General features: G+C 43.7%; 1 long non-coding RNA gene across 1 annotated transcript; it reads right to left on the bottom strand.

The window, feature by feature from the left end:
• Positions 1–3,655: 3,655 nt before the first annotated feature.
• LOC132537025 (uncharacterized) lies at positions 3,656–11,074 on the bottom strand. Its single transcript, XR_009548542.1, has 4 exons — positions 10,364–11,074; positions 6,571–6,606; positions 6,108–6,134; positions 3,656–3,693 (listed from the first exon to the last, which is right to left on the bottom strand). It is a non-coding gene; the product is annotated as an uncharacterized LOC132537025 (long non-coding RNA).
• Between the last annotated feature and the right edge of the window lie 8,554 nt (positions 11,075–19,628).

Below are 19,628 nucleotides of genomic sequence, written 5' to 3'. Positions count from 1 at the left end.
TGATCTCTGAGAATTGGGCCACCTATTTCCTCTAGTCACAACCACAGATTTCCAGCTCACAGATCTGAATGTCATAAAGCACGTCTTTTTGGGACAATGGCTCAGAACCTCCATGCCCGGTACTTAATGGCCAACCCTATTGGTGCCCTTTGAGGTGAGCCACAGAAGAAGAGAGGGAGAGAAAGAGACACCAGCAGCACAGCTCCACCACTTGTGCAGGTGGGAACAGGGTCTTGAACCCAGTAAACAGAGCATCTGTTAGCATCTCTTAGGATGGTAAACGTCACATAAGCACCGCATACAAGTAGCTCAATAAATATCTCCTAGGTATGCAAAAGTAAACTAGGCCCTTCAGTTCAAACATGCTGCTTTAATATTTCTAATTTTTTTATTACTTTTATTTACTGGATAGAGGCAGCTAGAAGTCGAGAGGGTAAGGAGAGGTAGAGAGGGAAAGAGACAGAGACACCTGCAGAGACACTCACAAAGCTTTCCCCCTGCAGGTGGGGGATGGGGACTTGAACCACATCCTTGCACCTTGTAACATGTGCGCTCAACCAAGTGTGTCACCACCAGCCCCCTCCTTTTTCTGTTTTACCAGAGAACTGTTCAGTTCTGGCTTATGTTGGTGTGGGGTTTTGAACCTGGGACCTAGGAGCCTCAGGAATAAGTCTTTTTGCTGAACCATTATGCTATATGACCCTCTGAAGTTTTTATTAATATTTTTTTAAACATGCTGTTATGACTCACCATAGTGTCCAATGTCACAGCAGGTATGTATCACTAGATGAGAAGGTGACCACCTTCTCTCCAACCCCACATGTGGGTGGGGCGGGGCACTCCCGTGGTCTACAGTCCACAGACCTGGCAGCCATGCAGGTGCACTGGTGGCCATTGGCCTTCCATGTGTCTCCAGGCTATGGGTCATGTCATGTTATTCAAGAGAGGGGTGACAGCAAGTGTGGACTCAAGCAAAGAGAAATGGGATACTCAACACTTTTTCTTCTCCCAGTGGACCACGGCAAACTGTTAATATGAAGTTAATAAAATGGAGGTTACATCTGGCAACATGCAACAGGTTATTTGTGGATAATGATCACTGGCCTTGGCTTTCAGAGTCCCTGAATATGTGCTCCCACAGGTGCATAAATGACACCCATCTACCAGGAAGAAACCATCCTAGTCAGCATGCATGAGCACATGTCTTATTTTAATTAATTTTCTTTTCATTTTTACCTCCAGGGTTATTGCTAGGGCTCTGTGCCTGCACTACAAATCCACTGCTCCTAGTGGCCATTTTTATTTGATAGAACAGAGAGACTGGGAGTACGGATCGACCCATGTCAAGGCCCATGTTCAGTGGGGAAGCAATTACAGAAGGCAGACCTTCCACCCTCTGCAACCTACAAGGACCCTGAATCCATACTCCCGGAGAGATAGAGAGTGGGAAGGCTATCAGGGGAGGGGCTGGGATGTGGAGATCAGGTTATGGGAATTGTACCCCTCTTATTCTATGGTTTTGTTAATGTCTCCTTTCTTAAATAAATAAAAAATAAAAAAAAAAGAACAGAGAGACTGAGAGGAGAGGAAGAGACCAGCAGACCTGCCTCACTGCTTGTGAAGCTTCCCCCTGCAAGTGGGGAGCCAGGGGTTCAATCCCAGATCCTTCACTGGGTTCTTATACTTAGTACTATGTGCACTTAACCAGGTGTACTACTGCCCAGGCCCCTTTATTATTTTTTCTTTATCTTTTTAAAATCACTTTAAAAAATATTTTTATTATTGAATAGAGACAGAGAAATTGAGGGGAGATAGAGATAAAAAGGGAGAGAGAGATAGAGAGGCACCTGCAGCACTGGCAAAGCTTTCCCCCTGCAGGTGGGGACCAGATCCACGTGCATTGTAATGTGTGTGCTTAACCAGGTGCACCACCACCTGGCCCCCCATGTCTTATTTTTATAATTCCTTTTTTTTCCACTTTATTTATTTACTATTGGACAGAGAAAAAATGAGAAGGGAGAGGGAGGGAGATAGAGAGAGACAGAGACAGAGAGACACCTGCAGCCCTGCTTCACCACTTGTGAAGCTTCCCCCCTGCAGGTGGGGACCAGGGGCTTGAAGCCTGGTCCTTGTGCACTATAATGTGTGTTTAACAAGGCGCACCACTGCCTGGCCCCCATGTCTTATTCTATAATTTTAAGTAAAGGGTAATTCTTGGTTGCTTCTGGGAGTGGTCACTAGATTTTCTAGCTACCACTTTTTACTGTTTTACAGTCCAAATTCTGCCTCTGTAAACCTACAGGCCACCCAAGACTTCTTAAAGGATCAGTTCCAAGGGCTTTCTCAGTTTTCAAATTCTGGGCAAGCAGTGAATTTTAAACACTTATGTTGAAACTGTCCTCTTTAGGGGGCCAGGCAGTGGTCCACCTGGTTAAGCACACACACTACTGTGTGCAAGGACCTGGGTTCAAGGCCCTGGTCTCCACCTGCCGGGAAAAGCTTTGCGAATGGTAAAGCAGGGCTGCAGGGTGTCTGTCTTTTCTAACTAAATTCTGACCATACAAATGTGTCTTGCTACAATTCAGGGTTTAAAAAAGGGGGTGATAAGTTACCTAGTTTTAAAAATATCACTGAGATTTTTTTTCCCAGATTTTTGTCGATAGCATCTGATTTCATGAATCAGTAGTTAAGCTGTATTTTCACTCAAGTCATGAAACCCACTTCTTTTGTCTGACTATTTATCTGTGATCAACATTCACTGTGCATTTGGGGACAAAAATCAAAATGTAGTCACTCAGGTTTTCCCGTTCAGCAACATTCCCACAGGAGTGGCGTTCACCAGATGATTCCTGACAGGTGAGGCCTGAGAGGACCAGTGAAGCCTACTGGTCAGCTCAGAGCGAGGATACATACCTGGAGGTGGAGGCAGGAAAGCTGGACAACCTGTGGACACAGAATCTCAGTCAGTCAGGCCTTGAGGTCACCGGAACAGTCACTGACACACCTGGCTCACTGATCTATCACTGGAAGATGGTAATGTTGGTTGAAAGAACATAGGAGAATCAAAAGAAGAAATGTACAAACTTTTTAGTCTCTTTTTTCTTAAAAGAAACTTTTCTCCCTCGTTTTTAAAAGCTGATTTTTTAATTATCTTTATGTATTTATTGGCTAGAGACAGCCAGAAATCAAGAGGGAAGGAGTTGTTAGAAAGGGAGAGAGACGCCTGCAGCCCTCCTGTTCAACCACTTGTGAAGCTGTCCTCCTGCAGGTGGGGAACAGGGGCTTGAACTCAGGTCCTTGTATACTGTAATGTGTGTGCTCAATCCAGTACACCACTGCCAAGCCCCTTTTTATTTTATTTACTTATATTTTTGTCTTTATTTGATAGAGACAGATAGAAACTGAGAAGAGGGGGAGAGAGAGAGAGTCGAGAGAGAGAGAGAGAGAGAAACCTGCAGATCTGCTTCACCAGTTGCAAAACTTTTCTCCTGCAGGTGGGGACCAGGGGCTTGAACCCAGGTCCTTGTGCACTGTAATGTGTGCACTCAACCAGGTGTATCACCACTCAGTCCCTCACATATAGTTTTCTATTAAAATGTTAGTTGAATAAGTTTTAAAATTGGGATTTTCCTCCCCTCTACTGACCTGTTTTACATTTTGCTTCTTGGTCTTCTTCTCCTTTTCCAGTGGTTTCTGGGAAGAAATAAGATGATATGTCATTTTCTTGATTAAACCCCCTGCCAGCTTAGAAGTCTCTGCAGAAATGGTGCTCAGCAGCTTCGGGGACTTCCTGAGGACCATGCCACCTTCCTCGACTTCACAGGGTTGCTGCACTTTACCTAGAATTACCAATGTCAAGATATGTAACTATGTTGTGAAGACAAATATAGTTTTTTTAAAATCAATATTAAATCATCAGAAGCCCAGGAGGTAGTGCAGTAAATAATGTTGGGCTCTCACATACAAAGGCCTGAGTTTGAAACCACTGCATGTGCCAGAGTGATACTCTAGTCATGTCCTCTTTCTCCATCACTAATAAATATCTTAGTGGCAATTTAAAAATAAAATAAATAAAAAATGTGGGGCCAGGTGGTGTTGCACCTGGTTGAGTACACATGGTACTGTGCAAGGAGCAGGGTTCAAGCCCCCGGTCCCCACCTGAAAGGGGAAAGCTTCATGAGTGGGGAAACAGGGCTGAAGGTGTCTCTCTGTCTCTCTCTCTTCCTATCTCTTCCCCTCAGCTTTCAATTTCTGTCTCTATCCAAAAAAAAAAAAAATAAGGAATGTAATTCACAATAAAGCAAACTTAAGAATAAAAAAGTAGGAGTTGGTGTACTGCACAGAAGTAAAAGACTATGGTGGGGGGGAAGGTTTAGGTCCTGAAACATGATGACAGAGGAATCTAGTGGGGGCTGGCTGAATCGTTATGTGGAAAATTGAGAAATGTTATGCATGGACAGACTATTGTATTTTACTGTTGACTGAAAACCATTAATCCCCCAATAAAGAAATTCTTTAAAAGTGGTTTTAGTAAGAGAAAGGAGGACAAGGGAAGATGGAGAGTCTGTAGCCAAGGCCATGGGCTGTGCCAGGGCCTGGGGGCTCCCACAGGAACTTGCTGCCACAGTCACAAAGGGCAACCCAAGGTGGAGGTCCTCCAGGGAGCAGAGGGACAGAGGAGCAGAGGTCTAGCTGAGTCCCCCCACACAAAGCATCTGCAAGGCTTTCTTCTGCCACATTTCTCTCTGCACACTCCAAGGGAAAATGACTCCCTCCTGCTAAAATCCAGCCTTTTGGAATCTTTTCTGGAGTTCAAATTTGTATGTAAAAAATGTACATGTATTTACCAGGTCTTGTTGGTGGTGGTGGTAGTGGGGGACTTTGGAGCCTCAAGCATGAAAGCCTTTTAGCTCAACCAGTAAGTGCTAGGAGAATGCAAAAAGGCCAAATAACAAAAAATAAGGTATTCTAAAGAACTTGGTTGGGGGCAGACAGTATAATGGTTATGCAAAGAGACTCTTAAGCCTGAGGCTTTGAAGTCCCAGATTCCATTCCTCCACTCTACCCCACAACCCCCAGGCATCAGCCATCAGCCAGAAATGAGATTAAACTTTTGCTTACTTTTATCCTAAACTAAACAGAGATGTCGGTTTGCAATAAAATCTCAATTTTTCTTTATGGAAATAGTAAGTCACAAATAACATTAGTATTATTTTAAATAATGTGAATATTCTTAGGAGATATTTTCTTTATTTGGTTGACACTGAAGACTGTACAAAATTAGTACAGACTTTATATTAAGAAAGGAAGTCAACACAACTTTGTTATAATGTAAGAAGGTGTAAAAAAAGGGGCCAGGTGGTGGCACACCTGGTTGAGCACACGTTATAGTGTGCAAGGACCTGGGTTTGAGCCCCTGGTCCCCACCTGTAGGGGGAAAGCTTCACAAGTGGTGAAGCAATGCTGTAGATGTCTCTCTGTCTCCTCTCTCCTCTATCTCCCCCTTCCTCTCAATTTCTGGCTGTCTCTGTCAAATAAATAAAGATTTAATAAAAAAAAAGTGTAAAAAAGGTGGTAGTGCAGCAGGTGGTAGTGCAGCAGGTTAAGTGCACATGGTGGGCCAGCTTAAGGATCCTGGTTGGAGCCCCACCTGCAGGGGAGTCACTTCACAAGTCTTCCCGTTCTCTCTCTATTTCTCTCTGTCCTATGCAATGACGATGACATCAATAACAACAACAATAACTACAGCAAGGGCAACAGAAGGAAATAAATAAATAAATAAATAAATAAATAAATAAATATTTTTTAAATTTCAAAAAAAGGTGTAAAAAAAAAGAAAAAGTGGACAGGGGTAGACGACATAATGGTTATACCAAGAGACTCATGCTTGAGGCTCACAGGTCCCAGGTTCAATCCCCCACACCACCATCAGCCAGAGCTGAGCAGGGCTCTGGGAGAAAAACAAAAAACAGAAAAAAGTCCAGCATCTAATCTGAAATTCATGTGTTGCTGATCTGGTAAGTCTGATGTTTGGTATCCTGTTTCCTATTCTGTTCCTGTCATATCAGTTCTTTCAAATGGTTATCTACAGTCCTATGTTTTCTCACCTGTTACTTCTGGCTGTTTTGATGGCACTGAAATTTAAAAACACAAATAGATTTATAAATATACATTTTAATATCTAAATTTGTAATGATGAATCATACTACATTTTAATAACTTCTTATTTTGTGATAGTTGTTTGTACAGTTCTTAGTTATATTAGATTATACTTTGGAAAGAAGACCATAGTTCTATAGATATTTTTAATGCTCAATTGGAGTAGACAGAAAAGCTACATCTATTTTTTAGAAGCAGACAGAGAAGGGGAGAGGGACACACACAGAGAGAAGCCACAGCACTGAGAACACTTTCAATGCAAAGGGTCCAGGCTCGGACCAGGATTGCACATATAGCAAAGCAGTGCACTATGCAAGTGAACTATTATCCTGGCCCAGAAATATTATTTTCAAGCTCTATTATGCAGAAGGATATGCATATTATATTCTTCTCATGTTAATTTCAACTTACATTCAACGAGTTCTGGAGGAATTCCATTGCTTGAGACTAATTAAGAAAAAGTAAATTCATACTTTAAAGCATACAGGGGAATGGGCAGCAGTGTAGCAGGTTAAGCGCACATAGTACTGAGAGATGGTTAGGTCTTCAAGGAAACAAAAATAGAATGACTGTTTAGTACAAAAATTCTTTTTACAAATTGTTATCTGTGACCACCTGTGGCCAGTAGTTTTGTATTCTTTAGGTCAGTTCCTTGCAGTGCTTGCTACTCCTCCAGCAGAGACCCTCAGACTCTCTTCCTCCTTTCCTTATTTAGACAATGAGGAGACTGTGAGCTCTGTAGCCCAGCCCAGGGGTTGAGGAGACAGTTCTGATTCAAGCATAAAAGTTGGGAGAAGGGGAGTGGTGGTGGAGAATAAGCTCCTGCCTGATGGCCACTGTTGGCGGCACACCCTTTTGCAAAAGCATAAATGCCTTGCTTCAGGTCCTTAGTTTTTTGCTTTGACAAGTAATTTTAACTGGACTTCATTTACAACAGTATGAAGCACAAGGACCAGTGTGAGGATACCAGTTCGAGCCCCCGGCTCCCCACCCTCATCCTCTCTGTCTTCCTCCTCCTCACTCAATTTCTGTCATCCTATTAAAAAGAAATGGAAAAAATGGCCACAGGAGCAGTGGATTCATAGTGTTGGCACCAAGTCCCAACGATAACTCTGGAAGAAAAAAAAGAAAAAAGAAATAATATATTTAAATTTCAGCATATAGATCTGCTAGCAGATAGATAAGGAAAAATTGAGAGAGATGGGGAGATAGAGAGTGAGACAGACCAAGAGTCACCTGCAGACCTGCTTCACCACTCGTGAAGCTTCCCTGCAGGTGGGGTCCTTGTTCATAGCAACATATGCACTCTACCACAGGCACCATCACCCAGCCCCTGAATACTGACTCTCTATCCTAGCATCCACAGCTCAGATTCCTGGAGTATACAGAGGTCAGAAGCAGCTCTAATAGCAATGGTAACTGAGTCTTAAGTATAAATGACAGTCCTGTGGTTACAGTGACATATGTATTAATGAAGGGGACCTCAAGGGACAGACACAGAGGGCACAGTATCCCTGTAGCACCCGAGATGGCAGGAATAAACTAGGACCTCAGGTCCACAGGTGAGATGCTCCACCCACCACGCCCACTCCTGGACCACAGCCCTTTTTTAAGGAGAGGCTTCCCGTGTTACATCGTTGATACTCTCACTTTCTGGGAGGGGCATTAACAGACTTTGTGTCTTCAGGTGTGCTGCCCCTTAGAGCTGCTCAGGTCAGAGAATGGATAGGGAGAACCTGGGGAGTATAGACACTCCCTGGAGCACCACTGCCAGAACATGTTTCCCAAGACAGTGGGGAAGGAAGGAAAGAATGGGGGAGTCTGGCAGTAGTGCAGCAGGTTAAGCACAGGTGGTGCAAAGCTCAAGGACTAGTGTAAGGATCCCTGTTCCAGCCCCAGCTCCCCACCTGCTGGGGAGTCCCTTCCCAGGTGGTGAAGCAGGTCTGCAGGAGTCTATCTTTCCCTCCCCCTCTGTCTTCCCCTCCTCTCTCCATTTCTCTCTGTCCTATCTAACAACGATGACATCAACAACAATAATAACTACAACAATAAAAAACAAGGACAACAAAAGGGAAAATAAATGAATAAATAAAATTGTTAAAAAAGTAAAGAATGCACAGGAAATGGGAGTGGCAACAGGTATGGGCATGGCTTAGAAAGAAGGTGGAGGCGGGGTTTGGGGGTTGATAAGGCTCTGTTACAGGCCTGGTTTCTCCCTTTCTAGCTCTGCTAACATGGGGCCCTCAACATATCAGTAAATTACTCCAACGCTCATTTCTCGATCTCTCTCTCTCTCTCTCTATTTCTCTCTCTCCTCTCTCCACACATGTACACTAAAATGTCTGTTCTCAATTTTCCTGAATAAAGCTTGAAATTTCAGGAGTTGGGCAGTAACACAGTGGGTTAAGGACATGTGACGCCAAGTGCAAGGACCAGCGTGAGGATCCCAGTTCAAGTCCCAGTTCCCCATCTGCAGGGGAGTCACTTCACAAGCGGTGAAGCAGGTCTGTAGGTGTCTCTCTCTCCCCCTCTCTGTCTTCCCCTCCTCTCCCCATTTCTCTCTGTCCTATCCAACAATAATTACATCAATAAAAAATACAACAATAAAACAACAAGGGCAATAAAAGGGAATAAATAAATAAATAAATTTTTAAAAAAGCTTGAAATTTCTAATTCTTGGTTGAGTTTATGTGTGACAAATATACACTCAGGTAGGTAACAAACTTGGCTATACTCCATCATCACTGAGTAGCAGTGGAAAGGCCAGAAGTGATTAATTGTTTGAAATAGGGGAAAAAAAAAACCAGTGATAAGGAGTATATCATGGACCTACATATTATAATCTTAATAGATTGTAACCACCATTAATCACAAATGAAAAGGGGAAATAAAGCCTGCAGTATTGATAACACAGTGAACCATGCTACTAAGTGTCCTATGCTTTACATTGGTTTGTTCTAGCCCTCCCCCGCCAAGAGAATTGGATCAGTCCTTTTAATTTCGTGGGCCTGCTTGGACCCGCCCCAAGGAACCCCGAGAGAGGGTTCCTGAGTAAGAGAGTTCCTGAGTTCGAGAGTAAGGGAGAGGGTTCCTGAGTTCGAGAGTGTGAGAGTTTGAGAGGGTTCCCCAGTACGAGAGTTCTTGAGTTCCAGAGTAAGGGAGAGGGTTCCTGAGTTCGAGAGTAAAAGAAAGAGTGCTTGCGCCGCCGCAAAGAGACAGCAGAGTTCTGTTTGGTGATTAGTTTGTCTTAGTTTGTGAATCGTTGTTCCTGAATAAAGAAATACAGCTTCCCTGCCCAGCCGTTGTCTCCGCGTCTCTGTTACCCGCCCGTGAAGCTAGCCCTGCCGGCTGGAGCCTACAAATTTTAACAACAACTAAGTGAGGTCTGTGCTACATCTTATTATTATTAAGCATAAAACAGAGTGGATAGTACATTCTACTTATGGAAGAATACCTGAGTCACATTTATTAATCATTGCTTTTGTACTGCAAGTTCCAGGGGCAGAGGGTGGTTGGATATACGTGCTATACCCAGATTGTTCCTACAGCCACTGGAGTGAGGAGGGTAGGGGCTGAGAACAGGACTGGAGACTAGACAGCCTAAGCTTCAGTCCTCATTAAACCCTAAAAATATTATTTCTCGAGAATTCCATTTGAAAGAGAGGGGGAAACAAAAGAGCATGTATCACAAGGGTTAGGGTAAAAATAAACTTGTTATGTAGATGAATTATCTGCAAGCATTAAAATAATTCCATTGTAATGTTGGGTTAAATAAGAACAACTAGCACACTTCTAAATAATATATTGATAAATTAAAAGACCAGAACCTGATGAGCCAGGTGGTGGTACACCTGGTTGAGCACACATATTACAGTGCTCCAAGACCCAGGTTCAAACCTTTAGTCCATACCTGCAGTGGGAAGCTTCACGAGTGGTGAAGTAGAACTGCAGGTGTCTGACTCTCTCCTCTATGGCCCTCTCCCATCTCAATTTCTTTCTATTTCTAATAATGAAATTTAAAAAAAAGACTAAACAGAACATGATGTATAAATGATGAATATATGATGACCTGACTTAGAATATGAAAGCTTCATTATTTTAAGAAGACTCAGGAAGCCATTAACAGCTCAAAATGGCCTGAAAATACCAAAGAGAGAATGTAAAGGAGAAAAAAGACGTTTGTATATACTGTGTGTAGGCTTACCTCCTGGAGCTGTGTCAGCAGAGGATCCCTGAGGAAAAACTCTTGTGGTTGTGACAATGCCCACCGAGGAAGCAGTAGTGCCCAGCAGGGTAGAAGAGAAGCCAGTGGTGCCCATGGGTACACCAAGGAGGTTGAAGTGGAATCAGATCCTATGACAGATGAGCCTGTGGATTCAGATCCTTCCTTAGACTGGCTTGAAGTCTGAGAGACAACAAAAGATGGTCCAGTGGTGCCAGAGCCCTGGGATGATGGAGCCGTGGTCTGGCGCCCTGCTCCTGCTGTTCCAGCCCCAGTGGGTCCACTGCTACTGCCTGCTGAGCCAGGCCGGGTGGTTCTGGAGTCTTGAACGGATTGCCCTGTGGTTCCTGCCTCCATGACAGATAGCCCAGTGGTTCTAGACTGCACTGCAGCTGGTTGAGAGGTGCGAGGTTGATTGACAGATGAGCTTGTGGACTGACATCCTTCCTGAGGCTCGCCTGAGGTCCCAAAGCTTTCTGCAGGTGGCCCTGTTTTTCCAGAGTCATTAGGTGCTGGTCCAGTGGTGCCAGAGCCCTGGGATGATGGAGCCTTGGTGTGTTGCCCTGCCACAGATGATCCAAACACAGTGGAGTCACTGGCACTGCCTGGAGAGCCTGGTTGAGTGGCCCTAGCGCCCTGATTGGACTGTCCTGCTGTGGTGCCCTCTTCTGTGCCTGTGGTCTCTTGCTCAGTTGGTGGAATGTGTGCTGTGGGAGCCCCTGTTCCTCCTGGTTAAGAAACAATGATGTCAGTGCATTGGAATCCTCTGAGCAGGTAAGATTCCCACTCCTGGTCAGTACCAATGGCTGGGGGTACTGACACAGGTGTCACAATGAGTTCCATGAAGCTTTCTTTCTTTGTCAGGAGGCCAGGTCGTGGTGCACCTGGTTGGGCACATGTATTACAATGTGCAAGGACCCAGGTTTGAGCCCCCAGTCCCCACCTGCAGGGGGAGGGCTTTGTGAGTGGTGAAGCAGTGCTGCAGGTATCTCTCTGTCTCTCTCCCTCTCTATCACCCCCTTCCCTCTTGACTTCTGGCTGTCTCTACCCAATAAATAAAGATTAAAAGGACAAAGGGTAGATAGCATAACGGTTATGCAATCACTCTCATTCCTGAGGCTCCAATGACCCAAGTTCAATCCCCTGCCCCACTATAAGCAAGAGCTGAATAATGCTTTGGTAAAAATTACATTAAAGAAATAAAATAAAAGGAAGGAAAATTATTAATAAATGCATTTTTTAATTTTTTTAAAAAAATATTAATTATCTGTAACTCTGATGTTTGACTCCTTCCATGAGGGCTTTGGGGTTTGTGCAGAAAATGACCTAAGAATAAACAAATATTTCTTGGAGCATCAAAAAAGTGCATATTGAGAGAAGACTATCATAATTAAGGCCAACACATTCTTGGTGTCTCCCCTACCTTGAAAGTAATTTGTACCTTGACTATTGTTCCTGATGTATGTTCAACTAAAAACATCTTTGATCTTCTTGTTCCTTTACATGTGGTTTTATCCATAAAATCTTTGATGGAGTTCTGATCAGTGATACACCGGACAGTCTCCCATCTTGAGGTATCTGGGAACATCCCTCCAGACTTCCTCAGACTAGCTATTTGGATGGGTGGGATCTCAGTGTCCTAGCATATGGCTAAGGTTCTCCATCTGAGTAGTAGCCATTGCTTCTTGCATTTAATAAGCAAAGTAGAACTTTGAAAGTCTGTGTTTCCATGGGACTACCTAGTTCCATTCCAGATGGCACATATTCTAACAAAATTACAGATATTAAATACAGGCAAGGGCCTACATGTACCTAGTATAAGCAAGGGACAATTATATACCTCAAAGTAAAAGTGCTTAATAAATAGCCCTTTATGATTAGACTTAGATAGCATAAGCCTGGTATTCTAGTAGAATGTCCTAAAGAAGGCATCATAAATTCTCTAATCACATATTTATTATTTAGGCTTATACACCCTCCTCTCCTACCCCTTACTTCACTTCTCTCAATCACTTTATGTAGTTAATTGAGTATCAAATAACTCAAAAATAATTTAAGTAAGATATATTCTTCCATCTTTTTAAATCTCTTCTGACAGAGCATCAGCATTATTGTTACCCTTAGGTTAATTTTAGAAGAGACACTATACAACTGGCCAAGAGATATACAGGCAAAAATTACACATCAAGTAAAGGACAAGTACTGTCCCAATGACAACCATTATTAGAATCATTAAAAAACGAGGGGGAGATAGCATAATGGTTACGTAATCAGACTCTATGCCTGGGGCTCCAATGACCAAAGATCAACCCCCCATACCACCATAAGCCAAAACTGAGCACTGCTCTGGTATTAAAAAAAAAATCATTAATCAAGTAACTGAAGAAAAACTTGAGGCTAACTAAGACCTCACTAAAATCCTAGGTCTATTTCCTCCCCAACATGAGGCCATATTCCATAAATCCAATACTGGTTTGGATACAACAAATTACACTCAACATGGGGAGAAAGTCTAATCTTATCAGATAAAGGGACTACAAATAAGGGCAAAAGACTAGCTCACTTATCTATGACCTTTTTGGCCACCATTAGGCCATGTTATCATCACCTGGGGTCCTAGACAGGGAATCCTTGAATACCCCATAGATTCTCCCCTAGACCTCTCTCTATTATAACTGGTTATATCTATTAGGAACATCATCATAAGCCCTTCTGTGGGCTTCTCAGGACCATACCTTCACTATGAACTACTCTCCAAAGGGAGGCTGGATTATCCTATTCTGCCACTCAAAGAAGACTGATTCTGAAGTGAGTGTATCCTAGAATGTTCTCAGATGTGATTATCAACTGTGAGCTAAGCCTGACAGAGACTTGGAAGTTGCAGAGGCTCTAGTGCTAAACATGAATAAATATGAGCCCCAGGTTAGCTCACTGAGGTAAACAGTTAATTGCATTTATATATTTTTTTGTTAAATTTGCAAGCAACTCTCTACCTTAATCCTGATTTCTAGTACTACTCTCAACTCTGACACCATCTTTTCAGACAATATTGTTAGTCCACCTCCATGTTAGCTCATAAGCTCAAGCAAAGATTACTAAGACATAAGTTCCTAGGAACACTCCTAAAATAGACTTCCTAGCTCCCTTGTACCCTAAGCTCTGTACTTTCATCTGCATTATACTTACCTTATGGTTCCTGTTAACTAAACATTTTGTCCTGTTTTCCATCTTACTGACTTTCAGCCACCAAATTGCAGGTGCTACTGTGATTCCATCCTGACTTCCCTGGGAAGATGATCTCACCAATGCTTCCCAGAACTTCACCTCTCCAGAGCCCTACTCTACTAGAACAGTCCAGGGGTAGAGACTGACCGACCAACACCTGCCGGGATAGCCGGAGGGTGCTTCTTCCCGAGCTAGTGCTCTCTGGGTTGGAGAGAACTCAACTGGAGCCGATCTAGGCTGCTGCATGGGAGAGGGATCAGGAACTCATGCTGCACTAACTTCGCAGGAGATACACTCTGGAACTCTCGGAGCTGGAAAGCAATTTCCAAATGTCTTTAATCAGAAGAGCAGCTGTTTTTATACTCTCTGAGTAGGGTGGAAACAGGATGTGACATAGAGGGTGGAGCGAAAAGTGACTGGTGGAAGATCAGGGTGTGACAAGGAGAGACCTTCTAAGTGTTAATAGGTGTAGGGCTGATCTAGAAAGGAAGTGAAGGTAGGACTACAAAAATAATGGAGAAAAATATATATATACATAGATAAAGATAGATTTTAGATAGACAGGCAGATGGTAAGTAGTAGAATCAGCCCATATCGGTAACATTGGGAGACTGCAGTTTTCAATGCAGGGAATGGGACACAGACCTCTGGTGGTTGAAACAGTATGTAATTATACCCCCATTATCATACAATTTTGTAAATAAGTATTAAGTTGACAATAAAAAAAAAGTCAGGATTTGGCGGTGGTGCACCTAGTTAAGCGCACATATTACTAAGCACAAGGCCCATGCAAGAATCAAGGTTCTGGCAGTCGGGCTGTAGCACAGTGGGTTAAATGCAGGTGGTGCAAACCCAAGGACCTGCATAAGGATTCCAGTTCAAGCCCCCAGCTCCCTACCTTCAGGGGAGTCACTTCAAGGCAGTAAAACAGGTCTACAGCTATCTCTCTCTCTCCCCGTCTTCCTCGCCTCTCTCCATTTCTCTCTGTCCTATCCAACAACAATGACAACAATAATAACTACAACAATAAAACAACAAAGGCAACAAAAGCAAATAAATAAATTAATTAAATTAAATTAAAGAATCCAGTTTCTAGCCCCCACTCTCCACCTGCAGGGGGGGAATGCTTCACAAGTGGCAAGGCAGGTCTACAAGTGTCAATCTTTCTCCCTTTCTATATCCCCTAACCTCTCAATTTTTCTCAGTCCTATTAAATAAAATGGGGGAGGGAATCTGTGTTTACAGAAAAGGAGCTTTCCCATGTGTCTGTATCATCTCTTTGTCATAAATGACAGTTTTACTGCTGGGATTCAGTGCCTGCACCAGAAATCACCACTGTGGATGTGCCGTGGCAAGAAAGGAGTAAGAGGCCCAGAGGTAGTCTGAGCACTAACTACTGTGCCAGGACTGTGGGGCTGTTCACCCATTCACCATGGAATTAAGTGCCTTATGTATCTTGGGACTGAAAGTCTGGAGCTTTAATTCTAGTTCCATCTCTCCAGCCTGACACACTCTCTATTCTTTTGCAATTACCATCTGGATATTTCTGAATGTATCCTGTTATGGCTGGCTTTTCTACCACAGCCTCTGTTTAGATGCTTTAAATAACTAGGTTCAACACTCAGAGTGATCTGATACCCATCCACATCAAGGTGTAAAGATACAACTTACTATCCACAGGCACTACTATATGTATAATTTCATTAAAAAAAATACACACACCATGATGCCAACCTAACTTCCCTGAGCAGACAACTCTACCAATGTGTCCTGGAGCCCCAAATCCCCATATCCCTGCTCCACCAGGAAAAGAGAGAGACAGGCTGGGAGTATGGATCCACCTGTCAATGCCCATGTCCAGCAGAGAAGCAATTACAGAAGCCAGACCTTCCACCTTCTGCACCCCATAATGATCCTGGGCCCATACTCCAAGAGGAATAAAGAATAGGAAAACTTCCAAGAGAGGGGGTAGTTTGGAGATATCTGGTGTTGGGAATTGTGTGTGGAATTGTACCCCTCTTATCCAATGGACTTGACCTTCATATTTAAAAAGGAGAAAAATACACATAACATTGAGATTCACAGCTACAACATCCTTCTTACACACCTTCCAATGGCCATAGGCTCCCTGAACTACAGTTCATTTAAAAAAAACTCTGTTTTCCAGTTTTAAGCACTTACTTAAGGAGAAAGACATCCTCTGGCAAAGCAACTCATCTCTCACACAAGCAGTGCTGGTTTAGAAGACCTCACACATCCAAGTTCAGTGTCACAAAGGCAAGCCTGGGGCTCTTCTTGCTGAGTTACTGCCAAGGCACAAGGACAACCCCACCCTAACCCCCTTTCAGCTGACCCCTTCACACTGTCCTCAGGATGTCAGTTGTCTCTTCTCACACCATCCAGTTGCATGCCTTGCTGCCTCTGCATTTGCTGCCTATTACTTCTAAAGGATAGTTCTTGCCCAAATGCCCAAATCCACCACAGTCCTCAACCATCCACCTCAGTGTTCTTGTCGCCAAAAAGGAACCCACTGCCAGCAGCTTCTCTCCTCAAGGTGTAAGCTTTCTACTTTTCACAACACCTCAGTGCCCATCTGCCACATGGCTGAGCGGTTTCCTCCCCTAGCAGACTGAGGTCCTGCTTTCATGGGGTCAAATCTTGGAAAACAACAGTCCCTGCAGGTTCTGGCAGGTTCACTGACCTCGCCTTCACAGGAACGAATACTTAGGAGACAGGATTTCAAGTGCATGAATGAGCACCACCACATCTGTAAACTGGACAGAGCCAGGTTGTCTCTACCAGGCAGGGAGAAGCCTGTCTGCCTACCTTGTCTGCAGCATCTTCTCTGGGCTTGCTTCTCCCCAGCGCTGAGCTGGCCTGGCTAAGGCTGCACTTCTGTCCCAAGGCCCTGCTGAACATGGTCACTGCGGGCTGTGGATTGAGGGAAAAGTTGTCTCTGGGTGAGGATGAGCATGAGCTGGGAGTGTGACCCACGCCAAGGGCAGTGGCGAATCTGCTCTGAGCCCAAGGGGCAGGACAGGGACAGGGGCTGCAGTTCTCCATCACCCTCACATGGAGAAGGGCCCATCTCCACCCAGCGCCCTGAATTTTATTAAGTGCACTCTTCCTGCATAGTAGGAATAATGATGTTTAAGTGCAAGGACTCCAGGATTTTCTCTAAAGGCATTTATTTATTTATTTTACCACCAGGATTACCACTAGGACTTGGTGCCTGCATGAATGACGAATCCACAGCTGCTAGTGGTCTTATTTTTTAAAAATTTATATTTATTACTTATTTTCAATTTTGTTGCCCTACTAGGGGTCATTTTTGTTTTATTTTTGATAAATATAGAGAGAAATTGAGAAAGTTGAGATTTAAACTCAACAAAAAGAACACAATAAAATGTGGTCAGAATATACCAGTAGGTGACTCTCTAGAGATACCCCTGGCCCACAGACATAGGCAGAAATGCTCCAGTTCACTCATCATCAGAAATGTGCAAATCAAAACCACTTTGAGATACCCCCTCACACCTTTGATACGGACTCCATCAGTAAAACAACAGAAGGTAAGTGTTGGAGAGGATGTGGAGAGAGGGGAACACTACTGCACTGCCTGTGGGATGCAAACTGGTGAACTGAGTATGGAGAATCCTTAAACAAATAAAAAAGGAAATACCACATGACACAGCAATTCCACTCTTTGGCATATACCCAAAAGACAGAAAAGCACTGGTTCAGAGGGATTTGTGCACCCCCATGTTCACAGCTGCTTTAGTCACAATAGCAAAGATCTTGAAACAACCAAAATGTCCTTCTGACAGATGCTTAGATGAAAAAAAGAGTATTATGCAGTAATCAAAAAGGATGGCGTTTTGTCCTTGAGATAAAGTGGCTGAAACTGGAGAAGATGATGCTCAGTGAAGCAAGTTAGGAGTAAGGACAACTACAGAATGGTTTCACTCATATGTGGCATAGTGAGTCTACATGTGTGGGAAAAAACAAACAAACTGTGAGCCTATTTCTAAGACTGGGTGTGGGGATGGGGACACAGACTAAATGTTTACTAATAAGAGGCTTCAATAACCCCACTAACTCCTGCCCAACTAGACACCCTCCCCCACCACCAGTGGGTTCTCTCTTGTGGAGGCTAAACTTTCTTTCCCAGGCACAGCTCTGCTGAAAGATAATAATAACTAAGGCAAACAGACCTTGAGCAGTGGGTCCAAGTCCCACCCCTTAACCTTGCAGCCTCTGCTTCTGGGATGATGCCTTTTGTTCTCCAGCCTGTGCCCTGATATAAGGGTGTACCACCCCTTTGTCCTGTGCCAGACTTATGAGAAAGATCTGAGACCCTGGCTCAAGCATAAATAAAAGGCTCCTTTCCTCCTACACCCACCTCGGCTTCAGTCATCTTGATTATAAATAGTGTTCCTCAGCAACCTCACTCTTGTTCAATCCACAGACCTACAGCACAGCTCTACTGTCATGGGGGACATGGCCCAGGGAGGGGCTGGGCTCCGGGATGGGTGGCCGTGATGGCACCTGTGATGCAGCCCACAGAGCTGCAGCCTCACTGCTCATGATGGCTCTACCTGTGCCCACTGTGACAAGGACCACTTGAGAAGCCTCAGACATGGCCAACCTCAGACTAAGCAGCTTCTGCTCTTTCCTCTCCTTCCCTGCTGCTGGACAACTCTGTCCTCAGACAGCCTCCCACTGGGTCCTGAAATGTCGAGGCATAACACCCATGGGAGGAGAGGTAGAAGCTCAGCAATGCCCAGGGGGACTGATGGCCACATGCCTCTGAAGCTCCAGTCGCCATTCCTTCTACAAGGAACATTTCTGAGCCAGAAACTAACTAGGACAGAACTGTCTGTGGGATTGAAAGTTGTTGGCCTGTTGGTCTCTGTGTTCAGAAGCAAGGGTGAGCCGCCACAGATGACCTACTATGAGATTCCGGCCTCTGGCTTTGGGAAACAGGATTATGGCTGGTGTTTTAATTCAAACACTAGGGTGCAGCCCTCTTCATATTTGCCAGGGCCTGGAAGAATGGGTTCAATCTCTGTGAAGGGCTTTGCCTTTATAAAGCTGGAGGCCTATAAAGGAACTGGTCTGACACCAGGACAGCAAGACATGAATCCGACTTGGCTAGTCTAGAGCCAGGTCTGCAACCTCTCTGGGGACAGGGTCATCAGGCATCATTATCAGAGCTGATTATGACTCAGGAAACTCACAGGCCTTCTCCCTGTTTCTTTCCCTCTCTCTATTACACCACACACACACACACACACACACACACACACACACACACACACACACACACACACACACCATGCATAAAAATATTGACTTTTCTGTCCAGATACTATGTATTCATTTTCTCATTACTATATTTGTGATAACCAAGAGTACATTTTGCTTAAAGGAAAAGATTTCTTTGAAAGGAAAGAGAAGAAAGAAATAATGAAAGGCAAAGGGGTATAAACTAGTCCTTTCAGTTCCTTTGACACTCAGATACTTAATGCACACACAAAAAAGTGGTGTCTAGAATTTAAATAATAGTACCAGATAAACAAAAAGATAATATAGCTGAGATACCTTTCCTTCCTAGAAAAACTGAAATAACCCTTTTTAGTGAATCTAATATATTGTCTTGATAATGACTTATAATATTACTTATTTATAAATGTATAGATTGTTCATGTAGTACAAGTACAAGTGTGTTATATAGAGGGATATAAGTAGATCTGTAAATTTTTGTACATCTGTTTTCATTCACTTATATTATTACTATCTTAGAATATATTGAGGAAGACTGAGAGCCTAAGGGAAGGAAATAGAGTGGTAAGAAAAAGGAGAGAAAATCCTGGAAGACTGACCTTAAAAGAAGACTCAAACTGTGTACAGTGATGCTGGATATGTGTTGATGGATGGATCGGGGATGTTTTTAGATTTCTCTAGTATCTCAGGCAATCCAGGAAGTGATGCAGTAAGTGTATGTATTAGGCATGGACTC

The sequence above is a fragment of the Erinaceus europaeus genome, chromosome 2 (genome assembly GCF_950295315.1).
Source record: "Erinaceus europaeus chromosome 2, mEriEur2.1, whole genome shotgun sequence".
NCBI classification, from domain to species: Eukaryota; Metazoa; Chordata; class Mammalia; order Eulipotyphla; family Erinaceidae; genus Erinaceus; species Erinaceus europaeus.
Note: the sequence above shows the minus strand (reverse complement) of the source record. Positions and strands in the feature narration are given on the sequence as shown.